Genomic DNA, 16545 nt, shown 5'->3' on the forward strand with positions numbered 1-16545 from the left:
TTGAAACAGAACATTTGGTTTCTAGTTTCAGCTAGTTACAAGAAATACTACCTTAACTGTAAAATATTTAAGCAAAAACAGCTTAGAATAAGACTTTGGTTAAAAAAGTACACTTAAAAACAAACACTTGAATCAGGTCTCTTGAGGCCCTCTTGAACACACACAAAAAATATTCCAAAATTATGCATATACTTCGTGCATTTTATTTCTACTTAAAGGGGTACTTGACTCATTGAACCATTTTCAGCAGTAAAAAGTTAATATTTTGAGTATAATTAATCATCATTATTTTTCATGTACAAATAATACCTTTTATAAACATATTGTTTCCACTTGCTATCGACTGAAGATAACATCACCTGTGGGAGGAAGGGGGAGGGGAGAGGGAACCACGAGGCGCCCACAGGCCCCGAACCGCGTTGCCGGGTCCGGATGATTTGGTTCTTTAATAACAGTGACCTTAGAAAAACTTACCAACTACGAATACAGTATTTCCCTTTCCTCCGGTTGGTACCCAAGCACCGCAAAAAGGATTGCCTGAAACAAACAGAAGACCCTGTTTGGGTGGCACAATGTGATTATTGTGTTCTTTGATAATCATAGTTAGTAGTTATTGTTACTCACAAGTTAAATTAACGATGAATCTGGGTGCGCTGTTGTAGAGCTGTGATTGTGTTTGCAGTTTTGAAAAAGTGAGTTGTGCACCTAAACAATAACAACAAAGCATGTAAGTACCTACTGTACAAGACAGAAAGATGTGTTACAGCAATAACAAGCATCATCACAAGTAGTACAGTGCCTAGAATCATTTACCTGTCTTGCTCTCCTCCTCATGGATTTTGTGGACAGAACATTTTGGAAAAACATTCACAGCCTGAAACCTGAGCACAATTGATATTCTACTAATTAACATGTTCTCATCTCATATTATGAACTTTGAAAACATACCAACATTACCTTTAAAGTTTGCGCTTTGCCACCTTCCTCTTTATAGGTAAGACCTCTGCATCTTCTCCTTTCCCGTTAAACCTGTGCCGAGTTATATTTTCACTAGTTGTTCCAACATTTGGATGTGGTGGAAGGGTAGTTCTCCTCAGCTCTCTTCGGATTCTTAGAAATTAATACTTTGTGGGTGTTTGTTCACCTGACTGTTTCCTTACCAAGGAGTGTACACCAAGCTCTGGACAAGGTATACCATGCCTTGTAAGTTTGAATAAGTAGTAAATTAGCCATCTGGTTTCGAAGACGCTGGCAAAACAGCACAAGCAACCTGTACATGAAGAGACAACATATACTAAGAGCAACAAAGTACAACATTTACATATTTGTTATATTACAGTGTGAAACTAATGCAAAGTTAATTATTGGCTCAACAATGACGAAAAATGCCTTACCAAATGAATATCTTGTAGCATGACACCTCTCTGCTTGGTTTCCTGATCAAAGGAGATACAATGAGAAGAACAAGTTACAGATAAACTTTATTAATACATTTCTATACGATTGCACTTAATTTACTACTAAACTAAACCTAAAAAATATGCTATTCAATGTTATATCTTCAATTGTTAAAACAGCCTTTTAAAAACGAGTGAAATAAGATTAATTCTTCATGTAAACACTCCTGTCCCGTTTCAGTGCCCTTTGTTAGCTTGCTAGCCTATTAGCAACATAGCACACAGGCTTGCATTACCTTACATTGCTAATAGGCTGTTAGGATTAGCAATTTAGCTTCAACGTTAAGGATGATTCATAACAATTTCTTCACTCAAAGCACCTCTAAGGACAACATATGCTTAGCGACCCAATTGACAATAGACATGGTGATACACATTGACATTCTGTTGGTTTTATTTTAATGCAACTTTTACCTACTTGAAACACAGAACGCTGACACGTTAGGATTCCCGCTCATTACACGGCTCTCGGCAATTTGAGATTCTTCTTTTCTACTCCGTGTGCGTGTGTGTCAGTCTGGCTAGTAAATTGGCCCGCCACCTGTTGGCATAGCTGTGAAACAGCGATCGATTAACATGTTTAAATAGGAATTCTGTACCTTACAAAGTAGACATCATGAAAATCATAAATCAACTAGATGAAATTCAAATTGCATGAGATATATAATAGATATTTACAACATTACAACACACAACACTATAAACAGTACATAATTTAAATTAAGTTCTGCACGTTTTACAGTGCAAGTTGAATATTATCCCAGAACAATATAATATTTGGTGCTTGTGATAATTTGGTACCTTTTATATGAGCATACTCTGTTCAACAAAATAGCTTCAATACAAAATTGCCCGCTAAAACATTTACCGGGTACCTCTGAATCAGATTTCCACTAAATGTAAATAATTATCTCTTTCATATGAAATTATTCATAGTTGTTTTGATTTGAGAAGTGTTAGATTTAATATTTATGCATTTTAGGTTGAAATAAAAGTCTGGTCAGATAAAATAAGATTTGCTCTGATCGGCCAGTGAGTGCACCTAACTAAATATGATGGCATTAAAACTAATAACTAATACAGGGAAAATCTAGATAACCTGTCTTGTCTGTCAAGTCAGTAGCTGTGTCAATATGAAGCCATAAAATGTCAAATGTAAAACATAGGGAAATAAAATACTTACTCTTGAATCGCTACAAAGAAAAGCATGTTCACCTTCGAAGAATTTCTCTCTGGGAGGTTCATGAAAGTTCATTTGCTGAATTCACACATAAACTTTGATTGTATGACTGTATGATTGTATGACTCTGTAAAAAATCTGAAACTGCATTTAAGGGTGGGACAAGACTGGCTATACATATCCCAGATTTAAAAATTGGTTTCTGGGCAAGATGCGTCACTCAACAACTGACCCACATCTAGTCAAGCCAGTGCCTCCTTTGCCACTCCTGGGCCATGTTCGGTCCGCATGCCTTATGCCAGTGCCGACTGAATGCCACCTGTGCCGGACTTATGCCAAATGTGGGCCACATGTCTTTGCTGACTGGGTTGAGCCCCGTAAAATAGGTCTAACGACGCCATTGCTGGTTGCTATGGACATTTGATAGATGGTGTGCCAAAATGTTTAAGTGTCTTTCTCAAAACGAGGGATTTCAACCTGCCAACATTGAAATTGCTCCAACTTCATCACATTTTGAGGTACCACCACATATTATATATTGTTTGAAAGTGAATTAAGTGTAGGATTAGAATATATGTAAACTCAATTATCATTTTCGGAGGCATTAATTTTCTGAAAATGTGTCACTACTTTTTTTTTTTTTTTTTTTTGGAAACGCAAGGGAGCAGGTACCAGAAAAAGGAGTAGAGTAGATTTGTTGGTGGAGACTGGGCTTTAGTAGAGTAGAGTAGAGTAGATAGCGGTGGTGGAAACGAGGCTTCGGTGTGTTCATGATACCTGTACCAACATATCGGCTGCACTTGTCATTTTCTTTTTTTCAAGGCATAGTATTTTGCTTTATTCTTGAATTTTAATCTAAAATGTACTTTCTCTGTCTCCTCCGGTTTGGCGTCTTCTGCATTTTCCTCATCGTAAACTTGGCTTATCTACTGGCTGCTTTTAGGTAAGTGCTCTTAAACTATTACCTGTTGCATTTGTGGGAGGCTTTTGTGTTGATTTGGTGGATGTTTTCAAGCCCAAAACTACACATTTTGGTCATGATTTAAAAGCGTATCCTCACAACAAGCACTGACCTGGAAAGCCCTCACCAAGGCCTTTCATTTGACACATGACCCAACATGCTGTGTCCCAAATACATTTTCCACTTTCATTTTACCTCAGATGAGCTCCTCAAAGTTTTGGTCAATTGGTTTACCTTATAAAATAAGAATAATAGAAAATATTTTTTAGGCATTTGAACTTGCTGTGACCGTGAAATTTGACATTGACACTAGAGATCCTTTTAAAAACAAAACAAGAAAATGCTCTCTTGGGAAGCTAAGCGGGTTTCATTGGTTAATTGTGAGAGAAGGACATGAAATAAGGAATAGCAACTTTGGGTTGGTACCCCGCCTACTGCCCGAAGCCAGCTGGGATAGGCTCCAGCACCCCCGCGACCCTAGTGAGGAAAAGCGGCCAAGAAAATGGATGGATGGATGGAACTTTGGGTTGGTCCAACAGCTCACATTGCATCACTTGCACAAGTTGCACAGTGCCCCCAAGTGGTGTTTGGATGCCACTGCGGCAGGAAATGCACACTCCTGCAGTGACGTTCAAGAGTTATGAATTTGTATTTATTTATTTTTGCTATGATTATCTCCTGTTTCAGTTGCGTATGTATCCACTGTTTGCTAATTAGTGCCAATGTCACAAAGGGCTGCAGGCAGAAGTCTGTTGCGCTTCCTCAAAGCTCCACCAGATGGCAGAGTATAGTCAGGGTTGAAGCTTCTTTGATAGTTGATCCGTTTGTGTGCTCACTTCATCATAAAAGAATGCCACACCTCAAATAGTGTTGACATGCAGTCAGTCAGTTTGAGAGAATTAAAGTAAATTTCTTTCTTTCTTTCCTTCTTTCTTTCCTTCTTTCTTTCCTTCTTTCTTTCTTTCTTTCTGCTTTATTGCGGTACCAAAATTCCTCCTCTCAACCATATGGTGTTTTTCTTTTTTCTTTTCTTAACTTACCAAAATATGTCGCTCAGACCATGCCACTTTTTGGGTCTTGTTTTGTTTTGTTGTGAGTGACATCTACTAATATGCAGTATGCGCACCATATCTCATTTTGGCACCCGTTGCTCAGGTTACCAGTGGCATGCAGAGATTTTGGGGGTAAAGTGCTCCGGGGGGAAAAAGGGCACTTTGGTGCACAAGGACATATACATTACTGCAAGACAATCTGCTCATTGCAAAGCGTTGGACTTTGGATTGTTGTAATTTGATTTGTGATATATTTATGTTCAGTTGTTTGTGCTGTATGAGACATGTTACGTCACAACAAAATTATTATAGGAAGGGAATAGTGCGCAAACAAACAATACAATTCCACTGGAGTCATAACACAGTTACCTGGCTGGGGTGGAGCAACAGGGGAAGGAGAATAGTGTGTGTGTCTGTCCCACACCGCGACCGTGGGTAATTGGCATTCACGTGACAAAGGAAGCGAGCGAGCGAGTGAACTAGGTCGGGCGCGCGCGAGCAGAGGACGCATTTTGTTTTGTTTTTTTTCACACGCGATTGATGCAACTTTTCCAAAAGGTTGTGTCAACATTGTAAAATCAGTAAAATGTTTAATTTAAAAAACAAAAAACAAACTTTCCAAAGGTCACTTTTTTTGAGAGAGGCCAGCGGGGCAAGTGTGTGAGCACCACTAGGGGTCTACCTGTGCACGCCAGTGCAGGTTACCACAAGTTTTTAAAGCTACCTGCTCTTTGTCTTATCTGTGTTTTGTACCCTCTTCTTGGATAATGAAACTTTTTGTTCCTCTTGTTTAGGAGAATGAGAGTTGTGTAGCCTACCAAAATGGCACCATTTTCTATTTGGAATGTTGTCGGTAGGTACCCATCCACTTTTGCACCCCTTTGATGGGGTTTGTTTGTGAAGGGTTTCCCTTTTCTTGGGGTGCCAAACATGCCTCCTTTTTGGAATCCTATTTTCGGGATATCACTTTTTGGTAGCCTCATGTTCGGATACCAACATAGATGGAGGGCCAATATAAGTGATATGTAGAAAAAAACCATCACTTATGGAGAAAGTGAAATATTTTGGTAAAAATCTGCAGTGTTGTCAGTATACAAAATGAGACATTTGTTATATAGTGATACGATAAACTGTAATATCCATATTTTGTATATGCAAAAAGTCAAAGAAAAAAACTGATATGCACTGTTTTTCTTTGCTTGGTAAAATGCTAAGAGAATGTTTTTTGCCAGCTGATAATGGGGAGACGAGCACGGCTGGCTTTTTCTGCATTTGTCGGAACATGAACACGCATAGGTATATGAAGAGGCTCTTGTACTAAAGCTTAATCAATAGCAAACTTCTCTGAAGTAGACTCTCAACCTATTCCTCACGGTAGGTAAATAAAGTAAACAAAGGTCAGAGATCATCTCAATTCAAACACTTAGCCCAGAAGAAAATGAATATTCGGCTCTCAGGTGGTGAACATTTTTCAGACACTTTGTACATCACATTCGATGAGTCTTGGTTAATTTGTGGTCAGCAGCAGAGAAATAGCACTGTATGCTTCTGACACTAGGGGGCGGTAAAAAGACAAATACTGTATGTGATATCCAACACATATTTGTATAAATCCCTGCCTGTATTTACAATTTTAAATGAACCATTCTAGATCATTAGAACATGTGTACTACCGAAACAATGGAGAGTCATCAAAATGGCCAAAATGATCCTAAAATGTCTGCTTCGAACCAAAATGGCAGACTTCCTGTGTTTTTTTTTTTATTATTATTATTGTGGCTGCTTGAGGCTTTTTTTGGTGGGTGTGCTAATGTTAGACATGCCTCCCAAATTTCATGCTGCTGGGCGGCAGGCGTAAGCCTTTCACAGGACCTCCGAGAGTGTTCTGCTTTCACAAGTCATCACGTGGCTAATGAAGTGATGCGCATTACAAGTGCAGCCATCCGGCACTTTTTCCCACTATGACCCCCCCCCCCCTTTTTTTTTTATTGCCACCCCCTCCTGTTCTCCCGCTCTGTCACTTTGGAACTTAAATCCTCATCTCGCTTTGACGTGTGGTGTCGAGTGCAGACTGAGATTTGCCGCAGGGGTCGGCTCCGGACGAGGGAAGGGGAACTAATACTTTGGACCAGAAATGTGCACGTGTGTCTTTGAAGATGTGATGGTCATCAGACTGGTGGAAGTAAAATAGGCCACCTGCATTGTAAAGTTTCTTTGCACGGTGATGTTACCTTTTGTTGGTAACTTTATGAGTTTGATAAACTTGTTCCATTGTTCGGTGTGAAAGGTACGGACATAGCGTTAGCATAGACAAATTAGCCTAAATTCTGGGACTGTTTTCAGTTTGAAAGACTTAGGCAAATACATGCTGGCTTTATAGTTGTGTGTCTGAGTCAGCAATTTTGGGAAAAATGTGTGAAAGGGGCTGCATGCTAAATTGAAACTGAATTTGGTTAGCCACCTGTGTTAAAGGATCTGTGTAAAAAGATGCCAGGTATACTAAATTTTCTGAAATGTTTGAATGAAAGGGGCATGCATGTGCTAAACCGATGTATAATGTGTGTGATAGTGGCCCCTTTCGCACATCACACTCCTTTCAAACGGCAACTACAGTAGAGAAGGCAATTATTCAACCCACAGAACCCAACAAAGTGGAACATTGTCATGTCCCTTGATATTGCTGACTTACCAAAGATGTCTTCGGTTACAATTTCAGCCCCTTTGGCACATTTTCCCCAGGTTTGCTGCATAATGACAGCTCATGTTTAATCCACTATGCCTTTCACAAAGAAATACAGCAATGACTTGCCCATCACATCTTTGGTTTAACCCCTTTCACACAGTTTACGCAAAATTGCCAGTTTCACAATGTGGCACTTATGTGCCTTTCACACAAAACACAGGGATGTGAGATACTTGATATCCTTAAGATCATTTATTTACCAAAAATGTCTTGGGTTCAATGTGTGTTATAGCAGCCTCTTTCACACTGAGTTTTTGTGAACTGCCACAGCAGTAAAGCTGGCATTTATTTACCTGTGCCTTTCACGCCGCAAACCCAGTCAAGAGGGACATTGTTTCTTTGACATTGCTACATGTTTTTGGTTTACATAGTGTTTATTTTGTCCGATTGAAGCGCTTTTCACACCGTTTCTGTAAAATTGGCCAATTTTAAACCGTGTTCCCTGTTAAGTTGGCTGCTCAGCCGCTGGGAATATTTTGATTGATGTGCTCGAATCTCAGCGAGGGTCAGACAGGACGCGTCGCCCCACCCGGGGCAAACAACTTGTTCTGCCAATGCACCCCTGGAGGTGTCGGTGTGCACACTGCCTTCTCGTTTATTTATCCAGCCACCCGTGTTTGTCTCCCATCATATCCCAGCCGTTGGCCTTAGCATCTCGACAGGAGTTGTTGTTTCTACTGTACATAACACCCGAGGTGACGCTCCGCCAGTTATTATGCCAGCTCATGTTTGAGCCCCCCTCCAGGTTTTAGTCTGGAGTAAAAACACACTTTATTGGCTCACTTTGTCTTCTTAAGCCGTAAATGTGACAGAGGCTAAGCAGCCGTCACTGCACGTCCGTCGCCGTCTCCGAGTCAGTTGCCCTTGAGCAAGAAGGTTTTCCACCTGCCACTAATGTGTCATTATGAACTTCCAATCACAGAGCCCCAAGCTTCAGGCTGGCTCTGTCCTTTCACACATCCCTAGGGAGTGTTTCCGTCAGACGGATTCTCACCTGCTGGGAATATTGGGCTTGTTTTTGCCAACATGGGACTCCCAATGAGCAACATTATTGCAATTGTTAACAATTGTTTTGACTAAAAACACCAATTTTTTGAGAAACATTTTGTAATGAGAGCGAGTGAGACAAGGAAAAAATATTTTTGGGTGGATTTACAATAAAAAAAAATATACAAATGTCTAATCATCAAAAGTCTATTTTCTTTTAAATGATTTGTTCTACAGAAATATAGTAATACATTGGTGCCTTGACTTACAAGTTTTTAAGTTGCGAGCCATCATTTAGTTCAATTTTGCTCTGTGTGTTGTGAGCCAAAATGTACTTGACTTCCCTTTTTAAAGTTAATCAATCAATCAAAACCTTTAACTGCAAAATAAATAAAAAACAATCGAATCAGAATATAATTCATGCTGTTGTAGCCAATTTGCATGTGTGCTGTGTTGTGTGTGTGTGTGTGTGTGTGGTGAGTCTCTATATGATTGCTAAGGGTACCTGCACACCTGTGGCTTGTGAAGCAATCAGCCAGTCGGTATACAAAACGAAGACACAAGTGTGCATGTTAGGGTATTTGACCACAGGAAGCCAAACGGGTTTTCCACAGTGAGTGCGTGTATGTCACCATTTGAAAGTGTCTTTTGCATTTTTTGTTTGAACCTTTTAGTCATTCAACACCGGCCTTTTTGTTGTTGGTGTTTAAAAAAATAATAAATCTTTTTCAAGTGACGACAAATAAAATGTTCAAACGTACTTTCATGGCGGACCTCATTTTTACACAGTACAATGCGTTGGAAAAGACTTCAAGACCCTCCAAGCAGCACCTGTGCAGTAGATTGCCGCAAAACATGCCACAGCTACTCATTGCATATAATACTATTCATACACAGTATACAGTAGACAGATAGACTCCCATCTACCATGAAAGTAGAGCAGTAAATACAGAGCAAATGTGCAAAATGCAAGCACAACAAAAACAACTGCAGTCTGCTGTAACACAATAAGGAAGATCAATAAATTTACTGCCAGAGTCGCCATTGCCAGTGCACTTTGATCTATTTACTTAACGTGACAAATGCAAAATGAGAATGCTCGCAACTCGCCAACCTGACTCCGGCCACTGATGTAACTCACTAAGCCACGCCCCATAAAGAGACACAGCCAACACATGACGATTACAGTACGTAGAGTAATTAGTACACTTTATGGTGCTAGTTTGTTGTTTTTAATTCTGTTTTATTAGGGATATTTGATATCACTTTTTTTCAGAACGATGCAGTATGAATACTCAACTCTTGAGTAGTCACTGATACCAACTACTGATACCACTAGTACTTTTGATACATCAAATTACCACCACCACCAAAAAAAAGACATAATTTTAAAGAAAGTCTTATATATTCTAATGTGGCATTTTTCCTTAGAATTGCATGAAATTAATGGCAAGGTTGTATTTTTCTAATTTCAAATATCTAGTCCCTGATTGTAATTGTCACAAGAGGGTGATGCCAGTATCGGCTGCAATCGCAATTACGACAGGTATCGGAACGAATACCTGGTATCGGTACTTGCCCAGCCCCAATTATGTTTGTTTTATGCAATACCATGGAATTTCTTTTATTGATAAGACACCAAAAAAACGTAACAACTTTTACCATAATGCGAATATTAAAATCGAATAAACAAAAATACAATTTTAAAATAATGCTATATAATACTGCGCCCATAATGGTAATATTTAGTGAGCGAGAGGCTTAAAAAAAATTGACTTTAAGGAAATCAACAAATTTGTCAAAAAATAAATAAATAAATTGTTTTTGTATTTAGTGTTTGATGACCAACATAAAAAATATTTTAACATTCAAAATTTTTTATTTATTAATTTATTTTGAATTGAAACAGCTGTTGCAACCAGAATCTTTCTCAAATTGACATGAATTTCTGTCATGTTCTGCATCAACGGCTGTTTCCTGTTGCATCTATTAGCTATACGTACATACAGCATTACGCTAAGCTACAAGTGTGAGCTATTTTCCCTTAATGTTCATCATCAGTGACATTGTCGTTGTTAAAGTGATGCATATTGTTGAGCTAGATGCCCCGTAATGGGGACCAAGCGAAACAGGAGCCCAGCAAACAGCAGTAATTGCCGCTCGGGCCTTTCGGATGGCACGAAAGTGCAGCTCGTAATGTCACAAACTTGAAAGCACTTCTGCATTGCTCAAGACGTATCGGAAAACTTGCCTGGTTTGTACACTGGGCCTCTGACGACAAATGACGGTAAACACTACAAACAGACTTGTGTGCGGGCGCCAAGACTCTGCAGAGAGAAACTGTCATTAGCGACGCTTTTAAGCCTCTTTGCTTTGCTCGGTCGCCTGTCGCGGCTCGTGACAAAACACCACAGGAAGCTTTTAGTTGTTATTGTGTAGAGTGCAGCTCACACATGCAAAGAAGTGAGAACAGAGAACAGACAGGCACCTTGAAGCCATTTCAATTGCTATGCTAATGGTAATAGTGTAATTTTTGTAAAAAAGAAAAAGAAAAGAAGAAGCTCAGTCTACTCACTAAACAGTCCCTGTTTACAGAGGAAAAAAGATTGCAGTCTCAAAATTTTGACTTTGAGACCTGTTTATTTTTCTTTCTTAAATGGTGGAAAAAAGCTGGATTGTTGGTTTGACATATGGCAATAGTCAATTCCAGATTTGTTAACTCATTCACTCCCAGCCATTTTCACTGAAGCAACCACCTTTGCTCCCGGGCTGTTTTATGGGATTTTGACAGATTTTGCAAGGCCCACAGAATATTTTATTTTATTGCTATAAAAACATGAAACCTACCAAAAGAAAGATTAGAGTCTCTTATTTCATCAGGGAAAAAAAGTATATTTGTATCTGTTTCCGTTTTGCAGCAATTAGCATTAGCATATAGCTAAGTTTCATCATTATTCACAAATTTGTTGAAAACATTATGGGAAAGAGCTTGTTGCAACATAGCCCTGGTTGATCTCTTATATTCTGCTGCCACCTGCTGGCCGTTTTTTGTAACAACTACCATTGCTTTAAGCCACCTCTTCAGGTCAGATGCTGCATCAAAGCCTTCTGTAAGCTCCAACATTTAAAAACAACAACAGCATAAAAACGTCTAAATATGTTTTTGGGACCATGGCAATATATAAAATAGAACGTTTTTATACGTTTTTGGGAGCATATGAGTTAATCAAGATGAGCTGATAATCAATTGGCAATATTTAACTACATACACTTTGATAATCAGTTTGAGTTCTATCCATATTGGTCAGTCCATTTAAGATGCATCATTGTTCCATTCAAGATTGGAGATCATCAATTCAAGGTGTGCCTAATCTATAATCTACATGCGATGACTTGATAATCATTTAAAATGCGTCTAATCAATTCAGAGTCAGCAATAGTTGATTGACTATATCAACTCAAGGTTTGTCTAATGGATTTACGATGTCAATAGTCAATTTGAGACGTGACGAGATGCACCCAGAATCGATTCAAGACTTGGTTTTAGTTTGGTTTGTTTTTTTGCTGACCTCCGCCAAGGCCCACCATCTTCATACAGACACCCAGGAGTTTGTCATTCACATTCACAGAAATGAAGGTAACGGAAACATTCCACTTTTTGACTTCACAAAGACAGTTTCCAGAAAATCAATGGAGTCACCATCCTGCTGACTAGCAAGGACAATCATCATAATAACAACAGTAATATTAATGCTGGTATTGCTTGGCAGCAGAGTAAGCAGGCCATAAGTGGACAGATAATGGAAAGTACTTCTTTCAGCACACAGTCATCAGTCTCTGCTGTAAGCCTTCACGCTTCACAGCATCTGGAGGCTCACAAAAAACACTGAAAATAGCTCACAATGACTAACAACATTTCGGAGGAGCCGTCGAACCGCATCAGTGTCGAATCTGTGCAGCCTGCTCAAGCCCCGCGCTCCACCTCAGCAACCCCCTTGCCCCTGTGAGCGACATCAGCACATGATTATGTCATCAGAGAGGCAAATCTGCCAAGGAGAATAAAACAGAAATATGAGCAGGAAGACTCGTCAAGAGCATTATAGGGCAACCGTATATGAGTATTAAATGCTAAATACCTGTACAGGCCAAACGTCATTTAATGTGTGCTATTCTCATGACTATTTACATTGTAGATTCTCACTGAAGGCATCAAAACTAAGAATCTGGATTTATGTACTTAACAAAAAAAAGTGAAAGTCGCTTGAGTTTTCTGCATTTTATGACCTTGGCTTTTGTTTGCTGTGAGTGAGACTACGTAAATACAAACAGAGAGACCAACTTACCGCAGGTGTAGTGGCGAGCGACCTGGCAGAATGGGGCGCGTCTCGTAGTATGACGTCATCCAAGGATAATGTAGTAGTAATAATTTGTTTTATGTAAATTATGTTGCTGAATTTTTGTTTTGAAAGGCACCAAAAGTACTTTCACAAACTTTAAAATAAATAAATAAAGGGGCACTTTGGGCATCAGTGCTAAAAGGGTCCCGGCACCCAATATATATATATATATATATATATATATATTTATAAAATTCGACTGAACAACAATTCAAAAAGTAATGGCGAATTTTGGTTGTTTAATATTCAAGAAATTTGTCTTTATTTTTAAATTTGTAAGTTTCAAGTCATTTCAGTGAGCATTGAGGGTTTTTCTTTCATTAGCAGAGGTGTATCAACAGTTGTCTCCGCGTGCTCAATACGTGGATGTGAATATCAAAATATACTTGAATAGATTATATTCCACATATAGATGTGAATGTCCACAGCAGCAAGAGTAGCCATGGGAATATGTAGAAAATGGCCGCCTTGCCTTCAAGACCACATTCCAACAGCGACATGGGAAAGAGCCAGGGTGGGATAAATAAGTGCGGGCTGCTGAACTTCACACCCAGCAATGCGGCATACCATCAGACACAGTCATTGTCTCACTTGTTTTTCACAGCTCTATTAGTCGCTCCAAAGGCGAAAAATTGACATTTGGTCTGTGCGGTTGGTGGCTTTTATACAGAACAGCGACATGCTGGGCTAAGACCAATTTGTTGACGAGTAAACGTTCCCTTCCATGTTGTTTTTCCAAGCGTCTTGTAACATAACAGGCCATTATCACTTCAAACAAAGTTTATTCAGTTGCAGGATTGAACAGACAGCAATGTTTTCATGAGAAAAGGTGACAATCTTTTTATCTGACTGGTGAGAAATTGCTGAGCGGAGGAAGAGCCGCTAAACCCCGCTGCGAAATGATGTCGCGTCCACCGTCATTTGTCAAATATCCTCGCCGCAGTTATTGCTCCAACGGGACTTTTTACACCACAAGTGAAGTGTGTGTGAAAATTACCGCAGATGCTCTGTAGGATTAAGCTGAGAAAATCAAGTGTCAGAATTGCAGTGTTATCTCTTGTTAACAATCACAGTATGGTAACTATAAAACATCAGTATTGTGATGTATGCTCAGTACTGCAAGGTATATAATTCTGTACAGAAATGATACATCAACTTTGAATACATATTGATATTGTGATGTATAGTATCGATCGGTACACCTGCATCAAATAGAGGGTTGCCTTGAGCTCCGCGTTTAATTTGTTCCGTGATAACGCTTGTAACCACTTGTATCGCAAATCATTATTTTCCAATCTCCATTGAAAGAAAAATCGTTCATTTTTTCTGAACAAATACTCAACTGGGACTGGCCTGAAATAGCTTGAAGGCTCTTTGCATATATTTTTCACTATCTGCCAAACTGCTGCTTGTAGCTCAATACCCGTCGTCAAAGCAAAAAACAACAACAACAAAAAAACACCTGAGCAACTGCTTATATTTTGAACCACTGTTGCAATTAATCATTATCCATCATGCTACAGTACAACTAACAATTATTTGTATCTTGACTTCTGGTTTGATACATGAAGATAGCAAAACTTGATTTATGTGAACACTTGATAACAAACGAAAGAAAGTCTCTGAGTGTCAGATATTCTTTTTGTGCCGTAAGCCGGAATAAATATGTTAAAACAGAATATTTTCTTTCACAAAATATTGTTTAAAGCACTGTATCGAAAATGGATGGACAAAATAATGTGTATGCTGGAAATATGCAAGCAAATGCACATGAAATAGGAAAGGTCCTCTAAAAACATCTGGCGTGCAGCTCTATTGTCTATCAGCAGAGAAACGGGCGTTGAGCGTTTGTGCTGTGCGATAAGAGCTTGAACTGCTCCTCGTCGTCTTCACAAGCGTCGCCAGGACGGAATAATCTACAACTTCAAAACAAGCAGAGAGCTGCGTTTGAGTTACTGGAATCCGCGCAAATAACTGTTATCATCAGAGTAGGGAACGACATCTGGAGTACAACAACATATGCAAATCCACTCGCAACGACATCCTTTTTGTCCCGTGTTAGATGTGTTTAACAAACAAAATCATCCACTGCAAATGTGTCAACCTCCATTTAGGAGAGCAGCAAATTCTAAATGTGATGCTAATGGTGCGCGACTGTAATGATACGTCACAATATCAATATTAGATAATATTGTATTTTGACACTTTAATGAATAATGGCATCATTATTTGATGCACTCTTGAATCGATTTTTTTCTGTTGGTGTGGCGTTACTGTAGCATAATGAATAATAGCTCGGAATCCAATCACATTTTTTTTGTGTCTGAACCTCTTGATTTTCAGTATCAGCCGATACTGAGTCCCAATCCGATACCTCAAAATGACATGAAGAAAAGAAAGAGCGCATCAACATTGTCTCAATTCTTAATTTCTATATATTTAAATGGTAAATAAAGATATCCCATTATACCTTTTAATGTGGCTACAAGTCACTTCAAACAGAGTAAAAAAGATTATAGCATATCAGTTGTTTAAAACAAAATAATGATGCAAACCAATTATATTGAAATAAGCTTAAAAAGAATCTTAAAATTTGAAATATCGGAATTTCTTTTAGTGGAATATCATAAAGATAATAATAGGATAGATAGACAGCAATATTGATACTTAATGTGGATGCTGTGCCAGGATTCACAACGTTACTACTTAGTAATAGTGATATTTGTGTTGGTGGGTCCGTACTCTATTGTGATAGATAATGTTACATTGCTATAATGATAAAGTATTTTCATGTTACTGTGTTATGTATGAATATCATACTGGAAAAAGGATGTATTGAATAGCGCTTGTTTTTTGGAAAGTAGATCATGATGAACAAAATGATGTTGGTGCAACCTTTCTGTGTAGTGAAGTTACAACTATCATGATTCATTGCCATTAATATTTAATGTTTAATATTTTTGTCATTTGTCTATTCAGATGTCGGTTTGTGTCATTTTGTGTTGACGTTTGAGCACCAGGTGTTATTTGTTATTATTTGTTATTGCCCGTAATGAAAGCACGCAATATTCCTGCCACAAGGTAGGACAAACCGGTGGTCCCTGAAGGCATCGTCTTGTATTAGCAGGCAGGCGGAGCACAGTGAGCTGAGCTACGCGGTCGGAAATGTCAGCTCCAAAAAAGACCGCGGGGGGGAAGAAAAAGACGCTGAGCTCGCCAGGATGGATGTTGAATTTGTGATGACTCATCATTCACATGTGGACGCAGATGAAGAAACACACAAAGATGGATTTCTTCTTTCCGGTAGCCTGACAACATTAAATGTTAAATGCATCATCCGAAGAATATTCAAGTGGCACTAATGGGCAACAAAGAAGGCCAAAAACATAACTGCATCTAATGTTCAAAAAATTGGAAATAGAGGAAAATGGAGCAGCACAATGAATTGGATTGCAGCATTAACTGTTAAATAATACTTTATATTTTATTGAGTTTTATTATTAGTACACAAATATTGATGCTGATAGTATTGATACAACATCATCAAAAAATAAAGAAATACATAAATAAAAAATAAATAAAATTTAAAAAAAAGAGAGAGCAATGATGATGACATGTCGAATCAGTAAAATTACCTAATGAACAATACTGAGCTCTCTCAAAAGGAAAAAAAAGGATAAAAAAAAGATACAACATCAAATATTATTATTGCGGTGTCATATAGTTATGCATTACAATTCAGTATTCATACACCAACATCAGCATTCA

The 16545-nt window shown here is 38.6% G+C and overlaps 1 protein-coding gene and 1 long non-coding RNA gene across 2 annotated transcripts in view; one reads left to right on the forward strand and one right to left on the reverse strand.

The window, feature by feature from the left end:
* Nucleotides 1-16545, forward strand: part of asic2 (acid-sensing (proton-gated) ion channel 2) — a 212067-nt gene that overhangs the window by 77432 nt on the left and 118090 nt on the right. The gene's annotated exons all lie outside the window — the stretch shown is intronic.
* LOC144044187 (uncharacterized) lies at nt 814-2013 on the reverse strand. Its single transcript, XR_013291200.1, has 4 exons — nt 1876-2013; nt 1395-1436; nt 958-1270; nt 814-881 (listed from the first exon to the last, which is right to left on the reverse strand). It is a non-coding gene; the product is annotated as an uncharacterized LOC144044187 (long non-coding RNA).

This window comes from Vanacampus margaritifer, chromosome 2 (genome assembly GCF_051991255.1).
Source record: "Vanacampus margaritifer isolate UIUO_Vmar chromosome 2, RoL_Vmar_1.0, whole genome shotgun sequence".
NCBI classification, from domain to species: Eukaryota; Metazoa; Chordata; class Actinopteri; order Syngnathiformes; family Syngnathidae; genus Vanacampus; species Vanacampus margaritifer.